The following is a 22,848-nucleotide window of genomic DNA, read 5'->3' as shown; positions in this document are numbered from 1 at the left end:
GAAACACACAAGGTCCGGAACATAAGTGCGGAAACATTTGGCGGTTCCCAACTGTAAAAACCATCTTCCCACCATTAGCAAATTCCAATCAGCAATAAAACAGATCGAAATAGGAACAAAGACAGGTGCAGAGGAAGACGGAGACAGTGGGGAGATTGGAAAGGGTGTAAAAGGGGAGGTATCGGGAAACACGAGATACAGGCATCAAAGGGACGTGCCTAATGAGATGCACGGCTGAGACAATAAGTCCGTGCGGCAAGATGAGCCTCGAGCGGCACCATCTGCCTTACAGTAGCAACCCCCTCGTCATAAAGACACTCACAAAGAACATGTGTCTTCCACAAATATCTTGGGAGTCCCAGGGTCGCGAAGCGGACAACGTCCGTTCGCTGGCTACTTGAGGGCAAGAGACAAAATGGATGCCGTATCTAAGATGGAACCCGTGGGTACAGATGAAAAACCCACATAACAAACGAACGGTTTAAGTTAGCACAGCGAAACTGCGCACACTTACTAAACTCGTCATTTGCGGTTCATAGATACCAGACTCGACCATATTCGTGCGAGTCGAAAACACCACTTACAATCGTCACGGAACCTCAGACGCTCCTTTTGCCCTCATGTAGGCAAGCACTAGTCGGAATCATATTCGATATTCATCAGACCATCAAGATGTTGCTGTAGCATAGCTCTGTCCAACCGAGTCCCCTTGGTAGCAGATGGCTGTTTTATACACGTTGTAGCACAGAGGCCACATAAGGCAGGACCACACTGCACACAAAGGCAACACGTGAACAGGAACACTACCACAACTCCGATGATCATCAGAATTTTCAACCCCAAGTCGACATCAGGCCCCAAAACCATCCAAGTAGCGTCCAATCCCCTACATCCACGTGTATGGATTCGGAAATCTTATGCAACCTCGAGATGGCTTGATAGACAGTAGGAGCATTATCTGGAATGAAAATGCAGCAGCTCGAATGGATCACCTTACATACCCCACCGCGATCTGCTAAAATGACATCTAAAACCATACGATTTTGTAACGTCATAAGTCTCTCCGCCTGAAGTTCTGTGGTGATATTACCAAGGGCACTGGCAGTAATATTAGCTGTCGATTCTACCACTCGAGTCAACTGTCTCAGGTTCCTACTATTAACCATAGGTCCCCAAAACGGGAGGAAACCCTTGAAAAAGTCTCCTGCCTCTTGACCGGCAGTATCCTCTTCGCTAATTACGCCTCGCACAACTCTAGTCTTATGATAATCGGCATCTACAGTAAACGTCGGAGGCAACAGATTTGCAATAAAACATGAGCCCATGAAGTCTGCGGGCAACCATGTATATGCACGATCATAACAGATAAAGTATGTACCCTTGGCAGCCAGGAACACAGGGGACGAGGACATCGGCAGAATGTAATTCTCAGTGCAAGCACTTGCTCCAAGTCGGGCTTGCGATCTTCGGCCACGACCCATAAGACAAAAATTACCAGTGTGGGGTACGACCCATATAGGAGGCGAGCTTTTAAGCTGCTTCTCACCAGTGAACGCACTATATTCACCTCTACTTAGGACTCTATAGGCCTGTACCTCTTCTTCGGGAATAAGCGAAGGATCATAGATCTCACTATCTAAATCCTCTATTGCTATCGACAAAGGTTTTTGGTACGAGGTAGGACCAGAGTAGGGGGAACGTGGTTCTCGAATGGGGTGGAAACCCAGTGCGCTTCGAAACATTGTTTGAAATGCTCGAGCTGACCCTTGGGAACTATACGGTAACACCAGATATGGAATTCCCTTATCCATAGTATGTGGCATCAACCCACACACCCAACAATTAGTAGTGTTAACCACTAACTGATGCTGATGGAGGAGCTGAATAAAGGAATTGTTGCGGAATTCTACACGTCTAGCCTGCTCGTGTTCCGGTAACATATGAAAGGAATGAGGGGAAACAGTAGAGGTAAGGTTAGGGTAAGGAGTAGGAGTAGGTGTAGCAGGTAAGAAATAAGACATCATGTAATACACCCCACCCGCCAATAATGCAGAAGCAGTCAAAAACAATACAAACAGTTGGAATATGAAGCATTTGGTACGACTGAGTTGCTGCAGCTTGAATCTATGGGCTTGAGCTCCTTCCAAATCATTCAGCTTCGAGAATGCCATTCCCTACGACCGTCCGCAACGTTTCTTGACGCACTTCGTTCTGTGTAGCAATAGTCAATCCCTAGGAGTTCCTAGGAACCGACGGCCTTTAACCTAGCGTCAAGACCTACTATCCAGAAGGAAGTACGCGCGCGGCCCTACGGCCTTCAACACACAATATGTATATACAAGCACAAAGTCTCTCGGCTGTGGAAGTAAAAAGATACAAGGGAGGAAACTCAATATCTATATGTACACAAATAATTACAGTGATACGAAAGTTCAAAACTGATCACGGGAAACGGAGATAATGCAGTTGTCAATTTCAGCAAAGCAAGAAAAATTTTATTTGTCCTTAGTGCGAGATCGCAAAGAATATCGGTGTTTCCCGGGACGTGTCTGCTCGTCGAACAAAGGGTCCGTCGAAGGGACAACGTCCTGCTGATCAGTTGATTGTTCTGGTCTTGAGTCTTTTGCCGACAATTTTTCAACAGTGGCTTTCTGCTGCGCTGAGGATTCTCCAACAGGCTGTGCGTCGCTGAAAGGCACAAACGCCGGCAATGTTTCTGTTTCTGTTGACGCAATGCCTTTCCTTACCCACGGGTCTGCCGGCAAAGGGATAGGGACTCGCTTAGTATGGGTGGCATGCACCCAGTTTTTACGCCCCTCAAGACGAACGGCAGTCCTCGTGGCCAGGAGCACCTGGTAAGGTCCGGTGAACCTCGGGTCCAGATTATTCTTGCGTGAAAAGTTTTGTGTTACCACCCAGTCTCCGGGCTGGAGCTGGTGGCCTGGACCCTCCGTCTGCGTCGGCAATGCGTCGTAAACCTGTTGGTGAATTAACCTCAGTTTAGCAGTCAAGTCATGTAAATAGTCAATCAACATTGGGTACTCAAGATCAGAAAACATTCCTGGCCTAGGAACCCCCCACACATTCGCAGGACGGCCGAACACTATTTCATAGGGACTAAGCCCTACTCGGGAGTGTACAGTCGCCCTAGTTGACAGTAATACTAGAGGTAAAGCATCAGGCCACGAAAGACCAGTCGTAGCCTGAATCTTTGCTAGCTTTAGTTTAAGGGTGCCGTTATACCCCTCAACTAATCCAGCTGACTGGGGATGATTGGCGCTGTGGAATTTTTGATTTATTCCAAGGCCCTTACACACACTCTTCATAACACTTCTAACAAACTCACTTCCGTTATCTGACCACACGACTCTAGGCATTCCATACCGAGGAAAATATTCCTTCAGTAGGATTTTCGCAGTAGACAAAGCAGTATTGTCTTTGAGGGGATAGGCCTCGATCCATCGGGAGAATGCGCAAACTACAACTTAAACGTACTTCAGGTTATTGCATCGCTCCATATGGATGAAGTCCAATTGAATCACCTCAAAGGGATACGAAGGGGGAGCAAAACTGCCAGGGGGAGTTGGGGTTCCTTTGCCAGGATTGTACATTACACACACCATACAATTCTTCACCAGACGTTCAGCACATTTCGTAATGCCATCATTCTTCCACACAGCAGCCAGCAACTTACAAATACCTTTCGCGCTAATATGTGCTAACCCATGTGCCATTGTCACAACGACCAGCACATACGCATCAGGCAACATCCATCTTCTCTGATCCGACAAATCAATCCAACAACCATTCGCATCCAACTTTCCCGTACTTTCTCTCCACTTCGTCTTTTCAGTCTCAGTGGCCTCATTCTGAATTGCTTTCACGCTCTCGATAGTATCTTCACACATACTCGATTCTGTGGGCCACCTAACCGAACTCGTCACATACATTCGAGTGCTAAGGTTCCGGGCAGTCTCCTTAGCAGTCTCGTCCGCAAACGCATTACCACGACCAACATCATCCGTCACTTTACGATGCGCACTACACTTAACAATCGCAACTTGCGTAGGCAAAGTCAATGCATCCAAAAGATCGTTCACAAGCTGGCCATGCTGTATCTTCGTACCGTGCGACGTCAAGAAACCTCTCTCTCGCCACAATCGTCCAAAACTATGCGCAACACCAAAAGCGTATTGACTGTCGGTAAAAACATTCACACGTTTCCCTTTCGCCAACACACACGCTCTAGTAAGAGCAATCAGCTCCGCAGCTTGGGCAGAATTCTGATTCAACCTTGCAGTCTCAACAACAGTATTCAATGTTACAACAGCATAAGCAGTAGTTACATCGCCATTCGGCAACTTAAAACATGACCCATCCACATACAAAGTGCCATCCGGATCTTCCAATGGGGTGTTTTTAAGGTCCACTCGACCTTTCGTTTCCTCTTCAGTCCTCAAGTAGCAGTCATGTTCTGCTACTTCGTCTGACTCTGTGCTAATTGGTAACAAAGTTGCCGGGTTCAGAACGTTACAACGTTTTATCTGAATGTGGCTTGCCAAGAGCGTCAATTCGTACCCAGACAACCTCGCACTCGTCAAGTGCTGAGTTTTCGTTCGATTCAAAAGATTATCGACTGCATGCGGAACCATCACCGTAAGCATATTATCCATGACCAATCCTGCTGATTGTCGGATGGAGACCGCAGCTGCCGCTGTTGCTCGTAAACAACTCGGCAATGCTCTAGCTACTGGGTCCAAGGTCGAGGAAAAATATGCACATGGACGCTGCTTACCACCAAAAGGTTGCGTTAAAACACTCAAAGCACAACCTTCCCTCTCGTGAACATATAACGTGAACGGCTTACCGTAGTCAGGGGTACCTAACACAGGAGCCGAACACAATGAATCACGCAGTTCAGAAAAACTTTTCTGACATTCTTCCGTCCATGGTAAAGGAGTTGAAACATCCTTGCACGTAAGAGCCACCAATGGTTTCGCTAGCAATGAAAAATTAGGAATCCATTGCCTGCAGTACGACGTGATACCTAGAAAGGCACGCACATCTCTTTGGGTTTTCGGCACAGCCATTCGCGCAATCGCTGCAATTCTCTCTGGGGTCAATCTCCTTCCCTCCTTTGACAATAAGTGACCTAGATAGGTTACTTCTTGACAACAATATTGGAGTTTAGAAGGTGACACCTTGTTATTTAACTCACAGAGATGTTGCAGCAACGACACTGTAGCAAGTTTGCAAATGTCCTGAGTATCAGCAGCCACCAATAAGTCGTCGACGTATTGGATCAAAGCCGCACCAACCGGCAACCTAAATGCATCCAGTTGACCCTTCAAGGCTTGGCTGTAAATAGATGGACTTTCACAGTAGCCCTGAGGAGCGCGTTTGAACCGGAAGCTACGCCCACCGAGAGAGAAACCGAAAAGGTCCCTGCTCTCTTCGGCAATCGGGATGCTGAAAAACGCATTTTTCAAATCAATCACCGAAAACCATGATGCAGTAGCTGGAATCAGAGTCAGTAGCGCCGTGATGTCAGGCACAACAGGAAATTGAGGAACCACAATTTTATTTACCTCCCGTAAATCGATAACAAAACGATAAACAGGCGGTTTTGAAGGATCAGTACGTTTAAGAATGGGCAGTACAGGGCTGTTGCACACGTTTCCCCGAGTCTCTTCGATAACATCTTTCTCGATCAGATCATAAATGATCGCTAACAAAGCTCGTTCACCATCAAGGGAGATACGATACTGGGGAATACGTGGCAATCGCACATTAGCTTTCAACTGAACAACATAGGGGGAGATATCAAGTAGGCCCACGTCATTTGGACCCGTCGCCCACAAAGACGCAGGAAGAGAACTCAATTCCGGTGGGAGCTTATCGAGGGACAAATACATGGGGGAGACTACCCTCTCTCCTAACGTAAGCTTTACACCCGCAGGAGAACAATACAAAGTTGCGTACAAACGTTTAAGCAAATCCAGGCCCAAAAGATTTTCGCCACAACCCGTGGTTAAAATCAACGGAGCTTCTAGCTCACGTGGCCCAATTTGAAGGGGCAAAGGGCGCGAAACTGGATTGCTAACAGGGGCGCCAGAGAATCCAACGGAAACATTTGTTAAGCCAGACAAAGGTGCGCCAGGGAGTTTCGAATACATGATAGAACTTTTCGCTGCACCAGTGTCCAACAGAAAAGGCTCAACGACGCCCGATGTAGCAACTGCGACGTAAGGCCCTCTCTGATCAACCGGAACTGATACCACTCCCTCTCCTTGTCTTTGGCTGTCCTAGTAATTACTGTCGTCAGTTCCCTGATCGACGTAATAATCGTCTACATTGTACTGCGCAGATCGCCCTTGCGATGATCCACGTTGATCGAAACAGTTATTAGAATTAGATGAATTATCTGAGCGATCGTTCTGAGCACCACGACCTCTACCACGTGATGTCTGCTGTGAACCACCACGGCCTCCTTTAGACGAATTACCACTATTACGTTCATTTAAAACAGGGCAGTTGAATTTAATGTGTCCTTCCTGTCTACAATAAGCACATTGATTGTACCCTAACGAGGATCTTTGGGAGGAAGAGTCATTACGCGGTTGCGATCGATTCGATTGCAACTGCGATCTATTCTGTGGAGGCGCATTCTGATTAGAACGCGGCGGATACGCTTGTTGCAACAACACTTTAGTTTTCAGTTCTTTCGTCTTTTTGTCAGCACGGTCATTTTCCTCTTTCTCCCTATTCTCATAATATTGTGCCGTAGCCAATATCTGAGCTGAGGTGGAAACGGCCCATGCACTCTCTGAATTCTTTAATTTATTGCTCAAATCGGGCAATAAGTTCGACACGAATTTATCCACAAACAACCTTTGTCCACCCTCGGTACCCATATCCTGTCCACTATGGTCAATGAACGCTTCCTCAAACCTCGTAAAGAAATCGGAGACACTCTCGTCTTTCTTTTGTTTGCAAGCTGACAATTTGTCCCAATTTACCCTCATAGCTGGCATAAGAGTCTTCATTAATGTTATTATTCGCTGAGGAAGAGCAGTAATCAATTGGTCGGGTTTAGTAGCAGCCACTTGTCCAGCATCTGCTGCTATAATGGCAGCCCAATCACCGCCTAATTCATTTGCGTGATCTTGCTGACGAATCTTAGCCCATACCGGTTGCGGTACGACATTGCCAAACAACATGTCGATATCGGCAAGATTCATTACCGTAGCATCTACGAGCTGCGATAATTCCTTGTAATACCCAGTAGGATTTTTGCGTGGATCAGGCAAAGATTGCTTCACCTGAAGCACTTCCGATCGTTTCCATGGGAGATGTATCCACACTCTCTGGAAATGCGCCGCTGTCGCAGGATGAGCATTAGGATCAGCCGGTACCCAAACCGGCGGAACTTCACGCATAGGATATTGGCCAGACTCGTCTGGTTGGTGTTCAATATCCTCGACAAACAATGCATGAGGTATTGGAGCGGGACGGAAAGATAGTAACCGCTCAATAGCACGTCGGACATTAGTATCTACTATCAGTCCAGTTGCGAACTGAAGTTGAAGCTCGGACAGGGCGGTCAGCACCTCGTCAGGCGCATCGGCCGCTATCTGATCATGAAGGAACTTGCACATTTCGTCAAACACGTATCTCTGGGTTGGTATATTAAATTGACAAAACGTTTCGAGAACAACACGGGGTGGATTTCTAAGAGGGCTTACCATCCAACCCATCGCCATATTATACAACGCAACGCGTTCTCTGTTTCCAGGAAGCTGACTACGTCTCTGAGGACCATCGGAACCAGCAGACCCATGAACAGGTCCGAGCGACTGAAAGAAGCTAGCCGCAAGAGGAGAATTGCGACTACGAGTAGAGGGAGAAGAATAAGACACAGGGCTAACAAGAGAAGGAGTAGAAGCAGTGGCAACAGCAGGGGTTAACAAAACAGGAGCAGTAGCAGGAGCAGTAGCGGGAACAGGAGTATGTGGAAGCGGAGGAGCAGTAGGAATAGCAACAGACAAAGGAGCAGGAACAGTCGGAAGAACAGGTGCAGGTTGAGGAACAGGCGGAGGAACAATAGGTGGAAGAACAGGTACGGCAGGGACCACAGGAACTGCGGTACCCTGTACGTACGGAGGGGGCGACTTCATAAGATAGGACATTAAAGGATCCTCAACTGCCTCTTCCTTCGTATCCGACTCCGTAGGCAAAGCAGGATAACATTTATCTATGGTCATACGCTGTAGTCTTTCAAACACTTCCTTATCCTTATTCTCCTTATCACGCTGGAACTGCTCAGCTTTCTTCACTATGGTAGCAACATTATCTCGCTGACTGCGTTTATTCTGTCTGATCTCTGTCTGTCGGGCTTCTTTGCGCCACAACCGAAAGGCATCAAACATGGCCGGCCTGGATTTACGTTCAAACAACTTTATTTCTAGATTATCTAAGATCGACGCCTCAAAGCTACCGTGAGGTGGCCAACGAAGGTCGCCGTCTTTCTTTGTATATTTAATCCAATAATCATTAAAGGTAATCGGGCCTAGCCCATGTTTGCTATACAAGTCATAAGTAGGAGTCCCAACCGGAGGTATCGGACACGAGTCCTCCAGTCGGGAATCCGCACCACAAGGTCTAAAACAACTGAACAAAGTACTGCGACCAGGCATCTTGCACACTAGCCGAGTTTCACAAACTTCAAGGGTTACGGGATTTACCAAGTCCCAGCAAAGAACAAAACCCTCGGTTTTTGGCGGCTGCAGTCGTCAAACAACACAACAAAGTACCAGGAACCACAAATGCAATGGAACCATGCAACCACTAAATAACCACAACCAAGAACTCTGGGAGCGACCCACAAATACTTAACTCAAAGATCGATGGCGTCACCAGGAAGGCCCGTCAATCGTCTCGCTATACTAAGGTCTACGCCAGGCGCCAAAACAGGTCTACAGTCAGGGCAGCAGTCCGTCGCAGCCGTCAGGAGGCGGGAATCTTCGCGGGAAAAGTCTTCGGGCCACTTATTTCGACAACAGGATCGATGAAGCGGAGTGCACCTTCCCTCGGAGATTTCACACGAAGTTCCTCACGATCGTCGGGCTTGGACCGGTACCACTGATGCAGCCCCACGTTGGGCGCCAACTGAAGGACTGGGTTCTTTAAGACCCAGCGGTGCCAGGGCACAACACCTGAAACCTTCGTGGGTAACCTGCTCCGGCGTACAAGTCACAGAGACACGGGACACTTCCTTCGGTGTCAAAGATTCAAGGTTTATTTGCTGCAGGGAACACAGAGATCACGACAAGTACACCACGTGCAACTTGGGGAGACTGCTTCGAATTGGTTCTGTGGATCGCTCCTTTTATACAGTTTTTACCCATAGGATTACATTGGGCACAAAAGTTTACAACCCGGTTCCCACAATTATCCCCCAGAGGGGTCGCTTTGGTCACTTTGAAACACACAAGGTCCGGAACATAAGTGCGGAAACATTTGGCGGTTCCCAACTGTAAAAACCATCTTCCCACCATTAGCAAATTCCAATCAGCAATAAAACAGATCGAAATAGGAACAAAGACAGGTGCAGAGGAAGACGGAGACAGTGGGGAGATTGGAAAGGGTGTAAAAGGGGAGGTATCGGGAAACACGAGATACAGGCATCAAAGGGACGTGCCTAATGAGATGCACGGCTGAGACAATAAGTCCGTGCGGCAAGATGAGCCTCGAGCGGCACCATCTGCCTTACAGTAGCAACCCCCTCGTCATAAAGACACTCACAAAGAACATGTGTCTTCCACAAATATCTTGGGAGTCCCAGGGTCGCGAAGCGGACAACGTCCGTTCGCTGGCTACTTGAGGGCAAGAGACAAAATGGATGCCGTATCTAAGATGGAACCCGTGGGTACAGATGAAAAACCCACATAACAAACGAACGGTTTAAGTTAGCACAGCGAAACTGCGCACACTTACTAAACTCGTCATTTGCGGTTCATAGATACCAGACTCGACCATATTCGTGCGAGTCGAAAACACCACTTACAATCGTCACGGAACCTCACACCGCTCAGCCCTGACAGGGGGGGCGGGAGTATAATTAAGATGGTAATGTGCTGCACCGTCAGAGCATCGACTCGCCGTGCAAGATGGCTCCTTAGGCATGCGGGACAGCGAGGGGCTGCCTGCTCTGGATCACCCGTAAGATGACCCACCATAAAACGTCATACGTGTGTTGTATGAAATAAACCTGCAGCAGTTCTTTCCCACAAACATGTCTCCAGAGTTTCATTTGGGTTGGAATTGTGTATAAGTACAAGTGGGTGGGAGTGAACGGCGGTGTGGGCACTATGGCCTGTGCGCCTTAGAAAGAGCATGTGAGGCATTGGCTTAGGAGGGAGGTGCGGGTGCATAGATAGCTTGTGTACCAGTTCCTCTTTCCTTTATGTTATGCATTCTCTGTATGCACTGGCCTGACAAATGTTGTTTTTAGTTTTTTTGTGGTTTTTATATAGCGCAAACCCGACCCGAAGGTATTGGAGTGCTTTACGTAAGCACCAGTTAAGTTACACACTGACACATTAATTTTTTGGTAGGCACGTAGAGATTGTGATTTCCCCAGATTCACAGGATGTTGAGCCTGATTCAAGTTAATGCAGCAGGTGTACTAACACCAGGGTCAAGTAAATGCGCAGGTGCAGTAACACTGGGGTCAGGAGCAGTTAAAGTAAGATGCAGAGGTGGCTAAACGGGTGTATGGAAAGGCAGGGCACTGGGCATTCTCAATAAGTAAACTCACTTTTTTATCCCCACCACTGCCTTTCGCCCAGATGGCGCCATCTTCTTCAAGCTAGCTTTTCACTTCTGGGTTTGTGGGCGTGGCCAAGGCTAATCATTGCGTCATAGCAGAGTTATCAAAGGTTGTGTGAAAGCTGGGCCTGGCATGGCCCCCGCTTTAAGTTAGAGTAAATAAAAATATATATATATAATGCTGTAGCTTATTATTTAATTTTATATCACGCAAACTTAAAGGAGTGAGTACCTGAATAACCCTCCTGTGTGATCGTGGACTTGGCCCGGAGACATTGGCGCTCATATCAAAGGGGATAATGCCATAGTTGGAGTGAGCATCATGAATTGGAGGAAAGTGGCTGGCGGAAAAGCGACAGGCAGACAGCAACTTACTGCGCAGACCATCTCCACCTGTTATATAACACGAGCAGCAGTCAGCTGCTCGGACCTTCAGACTTCTGCAGTCGGTCCTTCCAGCCGCTGTGCCAAGCGTAGAAGCACACACAACAAGACTCTGCCTTCTAACCACTGTCCTGGACCATGGGGCAGCTAAGTTGTGCTGGCAGTAGTAAAGTTTTATTCTTTTCACGTCATTGTCCAGACAGCCTTCAGTTTCACTTTCACAGAAAAAGATGCACATTCACACAATCTGTCAGGCCTGCCTTTCGGGAATTGTCGAATTGCCCTGCGGGCCAGTGCGGGGCAAGCACAACCGTGCGAAGAGTCCAAGGAAAGCATGTTGAATGACGTAGATGGTAGGGTCCTGGCATAAGGGGGCAAACCCAAAATCGGGATCCCGCTTCTGTCACCTTCGATATTATTACAAGTCTCAGCCTCCAGGATAAAGCCCACTTTCTTCTCATTCCCATTGCATCAGCTTTATCTTCCTCCACATTCTTGAAGCGGCTTACGGTGGGGGGGGGAGAGAAGGAGCTTTGAAGCTGAAAGTGCCGCGCTGAATAGTTGAAAGAAAAATAAAATAAAATAAATTGCAGCTGAAGGGTTCTCTCTTTCTCTCGTGAGGCGGGGAGAGCCCTTGCTCCGAAGCAGGTCATGTGTAGAAAAACGAAAACAGGCACCATGCTGAAAAAAACCAGCGTCGCCATCTCAGGGTTCAATGCCAGCATTGTCCTTCCGTTCTGAGACCCACAGTAATGTAAATTGTAAATTGATACTTGTATAGCGCACTACTCACCCGCAAGGGTCTCAAGGCGCTTGTACGAATACCGCTGTGGAACCGATCCTGGCTTTCCCTGTGAGGCGTCCACTCCTGGGCACCCCCAAGGTGGAGGCCTGGCATCCTTAGCGTTGTGGGGGCTGTTGTGGAGATTAAGCAAGCTATTGCCCAGAGTTGCAGAGTGGGACTCCATGATTGGAATAGGCACGAGGCAAGAATTATCAGGTCCGTGGAATTTTGAGCCCAAGACCCGCCGAGGCAGGGAATTGAACGCTGGTCCCGGGCTAGACCTCTGCATCAGCGTCTGCCGCTCTAATCATTGAGCCACACTTCTCCACAGTGAAACATAGACTACACCATGCTACAACAAAGGCTTCCCCCTAAACCACCAGCACAGGCTGAAGCGCCAGCGGCCACACACAGGGCCGTGCGCACCACAGAGGAGTGGGGGAGGGAGCGTGGCAGCGAGGCTAACGCACGCTGCTGCGCATGCTGGCCACTGGTGGGAATGGGCAGAGCAAAGGCGGGACATGCGCCCGCCTTTGCCCAATCGCGTGCATGATTTTAATTTTTTTTAAAAGGTAAACCCAATGGCAGGCACTGAAAGCCTGATCACACGCACGAGCGTGTCAGCAGCTTTTAGAACCTCACACAACAGGGCTCTCGCTGCGCAAGCAGTGCTGCGCATGGCAACGCAGGCGTGAGCCCTAAAAAGGGGCATTTCAAAAGGATAGACAAGGGCATAAGTATTTTTGAGAGGGTTACAGTTAAGGTCTGTGTGCATGTCAGTCCATATATTTCAAGACAAAATCCCCAAACAATATAACAAACTGCTGTTGTAAGTCACCCTGGTATCTTCTGCCTTCTGCCTTCTCATAGAACTTTTCAGAGGCTTGCAAAATTCCTGTAAATTTTTGTAGGGAGTATTACATTTCATGTTTAATACACAGAAGGCTGCATTAGATAATTAAAAACCTGTTTTTAATTTGTTTCAACAATCTAGTTATGACTTAACCCCTTGCATGCACCGTGAATTTTCAAGCTGTGTGGGCGATTTTAAGAGTGGGCGGGATTCGGACGGCCCCCGGCCGTCGTTAGCACACACCCACCATGGGCATGCAAGGGGTTAATAATGAGGAAATGACAAAGATACATGAATATAATTGGTTGTTACAACTGAGTTGTGAAGTCAACCAGAACTGAATCACTGGTCCTATATTGAAATATTAAATGGTAGATGACTCTTGTATGACCTCATAGATGAGCTTGTCTCGTCTGCTTATGAATCTGATCCCTAACCCCATTTTTCACAAGAACAGCAGCAAAAAGAAGTCAAGAAAACAGCTGTAGGCCTCACGCAGAGCATCTATGCTACCCATAGTAGAGGTGTGAGCCACTGAAGCCTCAAACCAGGCTCGAGCCCGACTGAGGTCATTTTGGAACCCCCTGCCCAAAATGAGCTGAGTCGAGCTTTCATGCGGCTCCTGGCTGCCAACCACACTCTACCCTCATACGCCAAGAATTAAAGACAAAGCAATAACCTTTGATGTAGATTAGGAGAAAGAAAGAGGTGCCCATCCAGTGGCTGAAGTGCACAATGTGAAACCACAAACCCTGTGATCAATCCTGGCTTCCCCACTTGCCCAAATTGTTTGATCTTTAATAAATAATTTATTTCACTGTGTCTTCTTTTTCTTCATTATCATAAATGACAGTTCTTGAAATATCTAAGTTCAGGATTTGTGCTCTAGAAAATCTCTCCTATTTGATTTGAGTAATGTCGCTACATGTCTAATAAGAATCTAGAGTGTTTTTCCCTCCACAGATTCCCCTTCGTTGTGTGACCTCTTTTGTGCCTCTGTTTTTTCCCTCCACAGATTCCCCTTCGTTGTTTGACCTCTTTCTGCGCCTCTGTTTTTCCTCCACAGATTCCCCCTCGTTGTTTGCCATCTTTACAATCCTCTAAAAACTCTTCAAACTCTCTTCTCTCCCCCTCAGTTCCCCCTCCGCTTCCCCACTCCCGCTACCCCCTTCCTGCCGTTTTTGCCCGCAAATCGGCCCTCTCCCCGCCTACCCGCCCGCCGCCCACCTCCCAGCTGACCCCTCCTCCCCCAGCTACCCCATAAATGGCGGCCGAAGGCACGCCTAAGGCAAGCCCGTCTGCGCCCGTCCGCGCCTGGACCGCACCCAGCGCCAGGACCCCTGGCCCCCACCGACGCAAGACGACCCAACAGACCTACGACGCCGCCGCCCTCAACGCACTCAACACCGGCCGGAACCCCGCTTGCTGCCGAGCCGCCCCCAAACGCTTCCACAGACCCTTCACCTGCACTACCTGCAAGTTCACCTGCCTCATAACCTGCACCGCACCCGCCAAGCCAAGCACCAGCAACAAGCACCTCAAGTGCATCCTGCTCAACACCCGCTCCGTCCACAGACACGCCGTCGAACTCTGGAACCTGCTCGACACAACATCACCAGACGTCGCGCTCCTCACTGAAACTTGGATGAACACCTCCTCAGCCCCCGACATCGCCATCGCCATTCCAGATGGATACAAGATCATCCGGAGGGACTGCGTCAACCAGACCAGAGGAGGCATCGCCATCATCCACAAGAACACCATCCGCATCACAACCGACGCCGACGACACCTTCAGCGCCGCCGAACACCTCCACTTCCAGATCCACACCGACCCAAAGACGACCCTCAGAGGCACCCTCATCTACAGACTCCAGGGACCACGCACACAATTCAGCAAAGACATCACAGACTTCATCAGCCCACACGCCCTCCCCTCCGCCGACTACATCCTCCTAGGGGACCTCAACTTCCACCTGGAGAACAACAAGGACCGGAACACCGTCGCCCTGCTGGACAACCTCGCCAACCTCGGACTCAAGCAACGGTCAACACCCCCACCCACTATGCCGGCCACACGCTTGACCCCGTCTTCTCATCCAGCAAGCACATCGCCTTCAACCACTCCACCGGACTTCACTGGACCGACCACAGCTGCGTCCACTTCAGCTTCAGGAAAACCACTACCCACCACCACCGGCAACAGGTACCCCACAGAAGCTGGAGCAAGATCACCGCCGACCAGCTCACCACCTCTCTCAGCCAGAACCCACCTGCCAGCACACCGGACCCCAACGAAGCTGCCCGCAACTTCACGCATTGGCTGCCAACCTGCGCCGATGACCTCGCACCACTGAAGAACCCTCCCAGCAAACCCAGAGGCAAGAAGGCCCCCTGGTTCACCGACGAACTCAAGGACTCCAAAAAGACCTGCCACACCCTCGAGAAAGCCTGGCTGCTCGACCGGACCACTGACAACATGACCGCCCTCAAACACGTGACCCGTAAGCACCACCAGCTCATCCGCACCACCAAGAAGAAATCACTGAAGGAGCGACTGGACAACAACGCCCACAACAGCAAGGAACTCTTCAGCATCGTCAAGGAGTTCTCCAACCCCAGCACCGGCAACAACGACATCACCCCCTCACAAGACCTCTGCGACTCCCTCGCCTCGTTCTTCCACCGCAAGATTGCCGACATCCACAACAGCTTCGGCACACCATCCTCGCACCCAACCGTCGAACCAACGCACCCCACCACGACCCTCTGCACCTGGACCGCAGTGACCACCGAAGACACAGCCCGCACGATGAACACCATCCACTCCAGTTCTCCGACTGCCCCCTGCCCCCACCACGTCTACAACAAGGCCGACTCCACCATCGCACCCCAACTCCGAGACGTCATCAACACCTCCTTCGACACCGCCACCTTCCCGGAGAGCTGGAAGCATGCGGAGCTCAGCGCCCTACTAAAGAAACTAACAGCGGACCCCACCGACCTCAAAACCTTCCGCCCCATCTCGCTCCTCCCTTTTCCTGCCAAAGTCATCGAGAAGATCGCCAACAGACAGCTTGCCGCCTTCCTCAAGACGAATGGATCCCTCGACCCCTCGCAGTCCGGTTTCAGAGCCAACCACAGCACCGAGACCGCCCTCATCGCAGCCACCGACGACATCCGAGCCCTTCTCGACAACGGGGAAACAGCAGCACTCATCCTCCAGGACCTCTCCGCCGCGTTCGACACTGTCTGCCACCGCACCCTAGTCCAACGCCTCAGCAACACCGGCATCCAAGAGAAGGCATTGAAGTGGATCATCTCGTTCCTCGCTGGAAGAACACAGAGAGTCCGCCTCCCCCCGTTTCGTTCCGAAGCCACCGAAGTCATCTGCGGCGTCCAGCAAGGATCATCACTCAGCCCCACCCTCTTCAACATCTACATGAGACCTCTCGCAGCCATCGCACGCCAACACAACCTCAACATCATCTCCTACGCCGACGACACCCAGCTGATCCTCTCCCTCACCAGAGACCCCGACACCGCCAGAACCAGCCTCCATGAAGGGATGAAAGACGTCGCCGAGTGGATGAAGAACAGCCGCTTGAAACTGAACTCAGATAAGACTGAAGTCCTCATCCTTGGACCATCACCCTCCGCCTGGGACGACTCCTGGTGGCCCCCAGCCCTGGGCATCGCCCCCAAGCCGACAGACCACGCACGCAACCTGGGCTTCATCCTGGACTCCTCCCTCTCGATGACCAAACAAGTCAACGCTGTCTCCTCTTCATGCTTTCACACCCTCCGCATGCTCCGCAAGATCTTCCGATGTATCCCGATCGAAACCAGGAAGACGGTCACCCAGGCCCTCGTCACCAGCCGGCTGGACTACGGAAACACCCTCTACGCCGGAACCACAGCAAAGCTACAGAAAAGACTGCAACAAATTCAGAACGCCTCCGTCCGACTCATCCTGGACATCCCTCGACGCAGCCACATCTCCATCCACCTGAGGAACCTGCAATGGCTCCCTTCAACAAGAGGATCACGTTCAGACTCCTCACCCACGCACACAAGTCTCTCCACGACCTGGGCCCCAAGTACCTCAACGACCGCCTGACCTTCCACACGCCCACCCGCCAGCTACGATCCGCTAGCCTCGCCCTCGCCGCCGTACCACGCATCCGTAGAGCCACCACCGGAGGCAGATCCTTCTCCTACCTGGCGGCCAAGACATGGAACTCCCTCCCCATCCACCTTCGGCTGACCCAGGACCACCTCGCCTTCAGGAGACAACTCAAGACCTGGCTGTTCGAGCAGTAGCGGCCCCCTCCCCCAAGCGCCTTGAGACCCTTCCGGGTGAGTAGCGCGCTATACAAGTGGTCTGATTGATTGATTGATTGACATGACAACGGACTCGCTTCTTAGTTCACTACTGGCATGGTGGTCAGTGTGGTGGGGGCATGCATAGTTCTAAATTTAAGTCTAAAAACTTTTAGTAAATGCCTCTCAATTCAGTGAGATAACCTGAGGTACTAAGGTGAAAAGCTGCTTCAAGTTAATTAAATACACTTTTTTAATTTTGAAGTTATATTATAATATTTGTAAATGATATTTGCTGCTTGATTTAGTTACCAAACATTTTCATGCCTCAGCTTGTGCATGGGCTCTTAGAACCAGGCAAGACCCTTTGCTATGCCACCCCCCACCTGCCTGCCGTCCGTCGTTAGCTTACTCCACCATTGCCTCCCGCCCGTCCTCCACTATCAGTTTTTAGGTCTCGCCTGTCAATGCGCATGCGCATTGAGCTTGCGAGACTATGGGGGCTTAAACAGACTTTAACCAACTTGCAAGGAATCGATGGCGATTCCTTTTTTTTTTTTTTTTTTTTTTTTTTTATCTTTTTTTTTTTTTTTTTTTTTCTTTTTTTTTTTTTTTTTTTTTTGTCCTCATTAGCCCTTGGCTCGGTCCAATTGTGCTCCTGACCATATATCCATCGGGGCGGCTCGCTACTCAACACCACAAAGCCCATCAGTGAACTCCCAGTGTACAGAGAGACCGTCCCGGTGTCACCCGCAGAGCTTGGACGTACCTTCTCCCTTCAGGTCTGTTTGACCAGTTGTCCAAAATCTATACTGTGCCTCCCTTTGGACAAGGAGATTTTGGGCCTAATCATCGGACCCGGGGAAAGAAAAAAAAAAAAAAAAAAAAAAAAACCCCGGGTTGACTAACTGTCCCTTTTCCAATTGACCAAATAATCCCAAAATCTCACCGATCGGGGGCTACATGTTCTGGATAAGTCCTGCTTTGATATTACATATAATGAAGACAGCCACTCTGCGTGTGTTGGGGGGTTTATGCTTATCCAGTTTTTGCAGATCTCCCTTCTTGCCAATAAAATGGCATAAAACAGGAATTCTCTTTCTAGTCCCTTGATGTTATCGTTGGTTCCAAAAATGATCAGCAGCCATGAGCACCGGATGGATAAACCCAGGATAGATTCAAGTGTTGCTCTGACTTCGTTCCAGAAAGTAGCGATGTTCGGGCAATCCCAAAACATGTGGAGGTCTGAGGCAGCTGGAAGAGAGCATTTGGGACAGCACTTCCCTGGTTGAAACTTTGACAGGCGTTTAGGAGAATAATATGCTCTATGAAGTGTATAAAGATGGTTACGCCGCAACCATGCGGGCTTGATAATTTTATAAAGGAGGAGAAAAGATTCCTCCCATGTGTCCTCCATATCTGCTTCCCCCTCCGCGCCCCAGAGCTTTTCCGGTAAGTTGAGATCCCTCTCTTCATCCTCTATGATATGCCAATAAAAAAGTGCTACTTCCTTTTTCCCAGGAGGTCTATCAACTAGGGTGTTTTCTAGCAAACTCTCCTCGCCCATCATTGCTTTCTTCTTAGTTTGAGCCCGAAGCCAGCTACTTAGTTGCCAAAATACTAACCAAGAGAGTGTTGATGCTACCTTATGCTTAAAAATATCCCAACTTATGATTGATCTTTCCACCAGTATATCGCCCCACAGTGTGATATTCGCATCTAACAATACCCTTTTAACTGTGTTGGCATCTTGTGATGTTAATCCCGGTAAATCCCAAATCGGGGCATGTTTAGATAAGTAACCTATCCCAACTTTAGATTTAATTCGAGACCATTCTTTTACAGTGCCTACTAATGTTTTTAATCTAATTTTTTTGAAGAACTTCTGGTGCCCGAACTTGAAAAGGAAACCGTTCACAGGAAGGTCCGAACCTATTAGCATAGCCTTATACATATGCCCATTTGCATTTTCCCACGGGATCTTAAGCAGCATCCTAGAATGGGTCAGATGAAATACCCAAGAGTAGTATTCTAGGTCTGGCAATGCGAGCCCCCCTTTTTCTCTTCTCCTTCTTAGTTTTTTCCAGGATATTCTGCTGGATTTATACCCCCAGACAAAGGAATTTATGTTTTGCTGACATTTTACAAGCTGTTTAGTATCAAAAGATAACGGGATAGAATTAAAAATAAAAGTAAATTTCGGAAGGATATTCATTTTTATCAGGCTGGTTCTCCCATAGATGGTAAGCGGGAGAAAGGACCAAGCTTTCATCAAGGTTTGAGATTCTCGAGAGATACGAGCTAGATTGTTTTGGGCCAAATGTTGTAACTCTTTAGTAATTGTAATTCCCAGATACCTCAATGAAGATTTTATCGGGAGCTGAAAATTTTGAATGTTCCAGACCATAATTTCGGTTTTCCCTGCGTTAATTTCATATCCTGAAAATCTACCGAATTCCTCCGCTTTCTTTATAATAATTGGATATGCCAACGCAGGATCAGATGTGTATATGATTATATCATCGGCGTACAAACCAATCTTTTTTTCCCAGCCCGAAAAATTAAAATGTGGAATGTTAGTATCCTCCCTAATAGACTGAGCAAAGGGTTCTACATACAAATTAAAAAGAAGTGGGGATAAGGGACAACCCTGCCTTGTTCCTCTACTAATTTTGAAAGGAGTGGTCCGTGTACCATTAATTAATAGGGAAGCTCTGGGATTATTATATAATAAACTTATAGCTCTGCAAAACTTAGGGCCCAGACGGTATCTTTCCATAATTAAGTTTAAATATTCCCAGTTTACCCTATCAAATGCTTTAGTAGCATCTAGAGTCATGATAGCCAGGGGTAGACCAAAGGTTGAGGCAATATCCACCGCTCCCACCAAGTCATAAGTTAAGTCGGCCAGTTGCCGGCCTCTAATAAATCCCTTTTGATCAGGGTGAATAATTGTGCCTATCTCGCTTCCCAATCTCTCGGCCAAAATTGAAGTAAAGATTTTGTAATCGTTATTGAGAAGCGAGATTGGACGGTATGATCCACACTCAGCTGGATCTTTACCTGTTTTCAATATTAAAACTATATTGGCTTCTCCCCAGGAGCTTGGTGGTGTCTCTCCCTTAATCATTATGTTGTTAAAAAGATTCGTAAGGACAGGGGTAAGGGTAGAATTGAGTACCCTATACAATTCTCCTGGGAGGCCATCTGGGCCCGCAGCCTTGCCCTGGGCCAGAAGCTTAATGGTATTAGAAACTTCTAACTCAGTTATGGCTTTATCTATTTTTTCCCTTTGGTGATTTTCCAATTCTGGGAGAGTTGTATTACTCAACCATTCATTCCTTTCATTCAGGTTGACATTGAGCTCCTCTGTGTAGATATTTTGAAAGAACTCCTTAAAAGCTTCGCCAATAGCTATGTCTGTAGATCGACTCTCGACTTCCCCAGCAACCCTCACTTCCTTAATATGATTCCTGGACTGATCAGCTTTGATTTTCCAGGCCAACACCTTGCCAGCCGATTCGCCATATTCAAAATGGGCAATTTTGCTTGCCTGCCATCTTTTATTTATCCTTTCCTGCAATATTGTATCCAACTTGGCCTTTAATTCTATTTTCTTCTCCTGGTTATCAAATGAAATCTGGTCTGATAATTCTAATTGTGACAATTCCTGCTCTATTTGACTAATCGCCTCTTCATATTTCTTTCTCCTGAAAGAAGCCCTACTTGTAATACGCCCCCTAATAAAGGCCTTCCAAGCCTCCCATACGTTGACTAGAGAGGCAGAACCTAGGTTTTGCTCTAAAAAGAAAACCGTTTCCTGCCTCAAATATTCTTTTTCCTCATCATCCAATAGAATTGTTCTATCAAAAGACCAGGTTCGATGAACAACTTTCTGCTCTGATTTTAGCGAAAAAAAAATAGCAGAATGATCTGACATATGTAAAGGCAGATATGTTATGTTTTTAACCAGATCCTTAATTGAAAGACTGAATAGGGCATAGTCAATACGCGATTTGTGTCTATATTTGTAGTTGTGATATGAGACGCCCATAGCGCTCCCAGCTCTTTGTCTCCATAGATCTATCAACCCAAGATTTGACATAGATCTAAGCAATGTCTCCCTCATATTACTATGTACTATGGCCCTAGAAGTTGCCGATTTATCTAATTTTGGATCTAAAACGAGATTAAAGTCTCCTACCCATATTATAGGGTCAGGGCAAGAGATCAGTTGGTTTTGTAAGGTATTTAAGTAGGAAGGATCATCCTGGTTAGGCCCATAATAACTAATGATAGTAACAGGCCTTGAATTTAGTTGAGCATTAGCTATCAGCCATCTACCGCTAGCATCTGTTTTCCAGCTCATAATCTGGGCTTTCACTGTTTTTTTAAAAATAATGGCGTTACCGCGAATACTAGCGTTGTGGTCCGTAGTTATAAATTTATCGACCCATTTGAGCTTCTTAAATATATCGGTTATTTCCTGTTTATTCAGATGTGTTTCTTGGATCGCAATTATCTGCGCGGGTGAATCTCGTAGATATTGTAAAATTCTATTTCTTCTAGCCCTAACGCGCAGACCATTTACGTTCCAAGATAAAAATTTAATGTCTGGCATTAATTTTGAAGCTAATTGTCACCATATCCCTGTCCTTGGTTCTCTTAGTTATCTTAACAGATATTTTATCCTGAGCTATATCCCTACAAGTTTTGGTCAAATAATATCTTTGAGACACAATTGGATCTGTTTTATGCGTTATTGTAAACTTTATTTTATGAGGACTTTTATTCTTTGCCTTCCCTCCCCCCTCCCTCCCACCCCTGGAAAACCCCCCCCGACTTACTCTGGCATGCTGGTTTGCCAGCTTGTCATCTCTGACATGTTCCCACTCCATACCCAGATGTCTACCTTTTACATTTTCTTTCCTGGTCGCTGTAATTACGGTATAAGTAATGGTGGTTAGTAGGTGGAATCATATATCTTATATCTTTTATCTAGTAATGCTTCCATGACGTATTATTACTATTCATAACACTTTAATATGGAAAACAATAGATTAGGGTAAATTGGGGTAGTGATGTGGGAATCATGAATAAACTTCATTACAACCTATAGAATCAGAAATTTTAACGTGTTTATATTTTGTGTTGAGGGTCCATAGTGAAATTTCCGATTGATGCTACTTTATAGTGGATCCCCCATTATACATTAGTGGGTAGATTGTGACCCCTCACCCATGTGCTGAATACTTAAGTGTTAGTTATTCATTTATTTATTCCTTTTTATTTGTTTATTCTTTTATTTATTTATTTATTATATATATATATATATATATATATATATATATATATATATATATATATATATATATATATATATATATATACACATTTTTTTCTTTTTTTTTTTTTTCCCCCTTTAGGTATTATTATTTTTTTTTTTCCTTTTTTTTTCTTTTTTTTTTTTTTTAACCCCTATTTATCCTTTCTATTCCCATTTTTTTTTCTTTTTTTTTTTCCTTTCCCTTCCCCTTTTTATTTAAACTCTAATTACAGAAAGCTCACGAGAATGTCATCCCCTGTCCTGGTGGGTTGCGTGTTCACTAATCTCAGCAAGTAGCTCGTCTGCCTCCAGGGGGGACTTAGCATTGTACATTTTATTATTGTACATT

This window comes from Lissotriton vulgaris, chromosome 3_1, assembly GCF_964263255.1.
Source record: "Lissotriton vulgaris chromosome 3_1, aLisVul1.2, whole genome shotgun sequence".
NCBI classification, from domain to species: Eukaryota; Metazoa; Chordata; class Amphibia; order Caudata; family Salamandridae; genus Lissotriton; species Lissotriton vulgaris.
The sequence above is the reverse complement of the archived record's forward strand: the minus strand, read 5'-3'. Positions refer to the sequence as shown.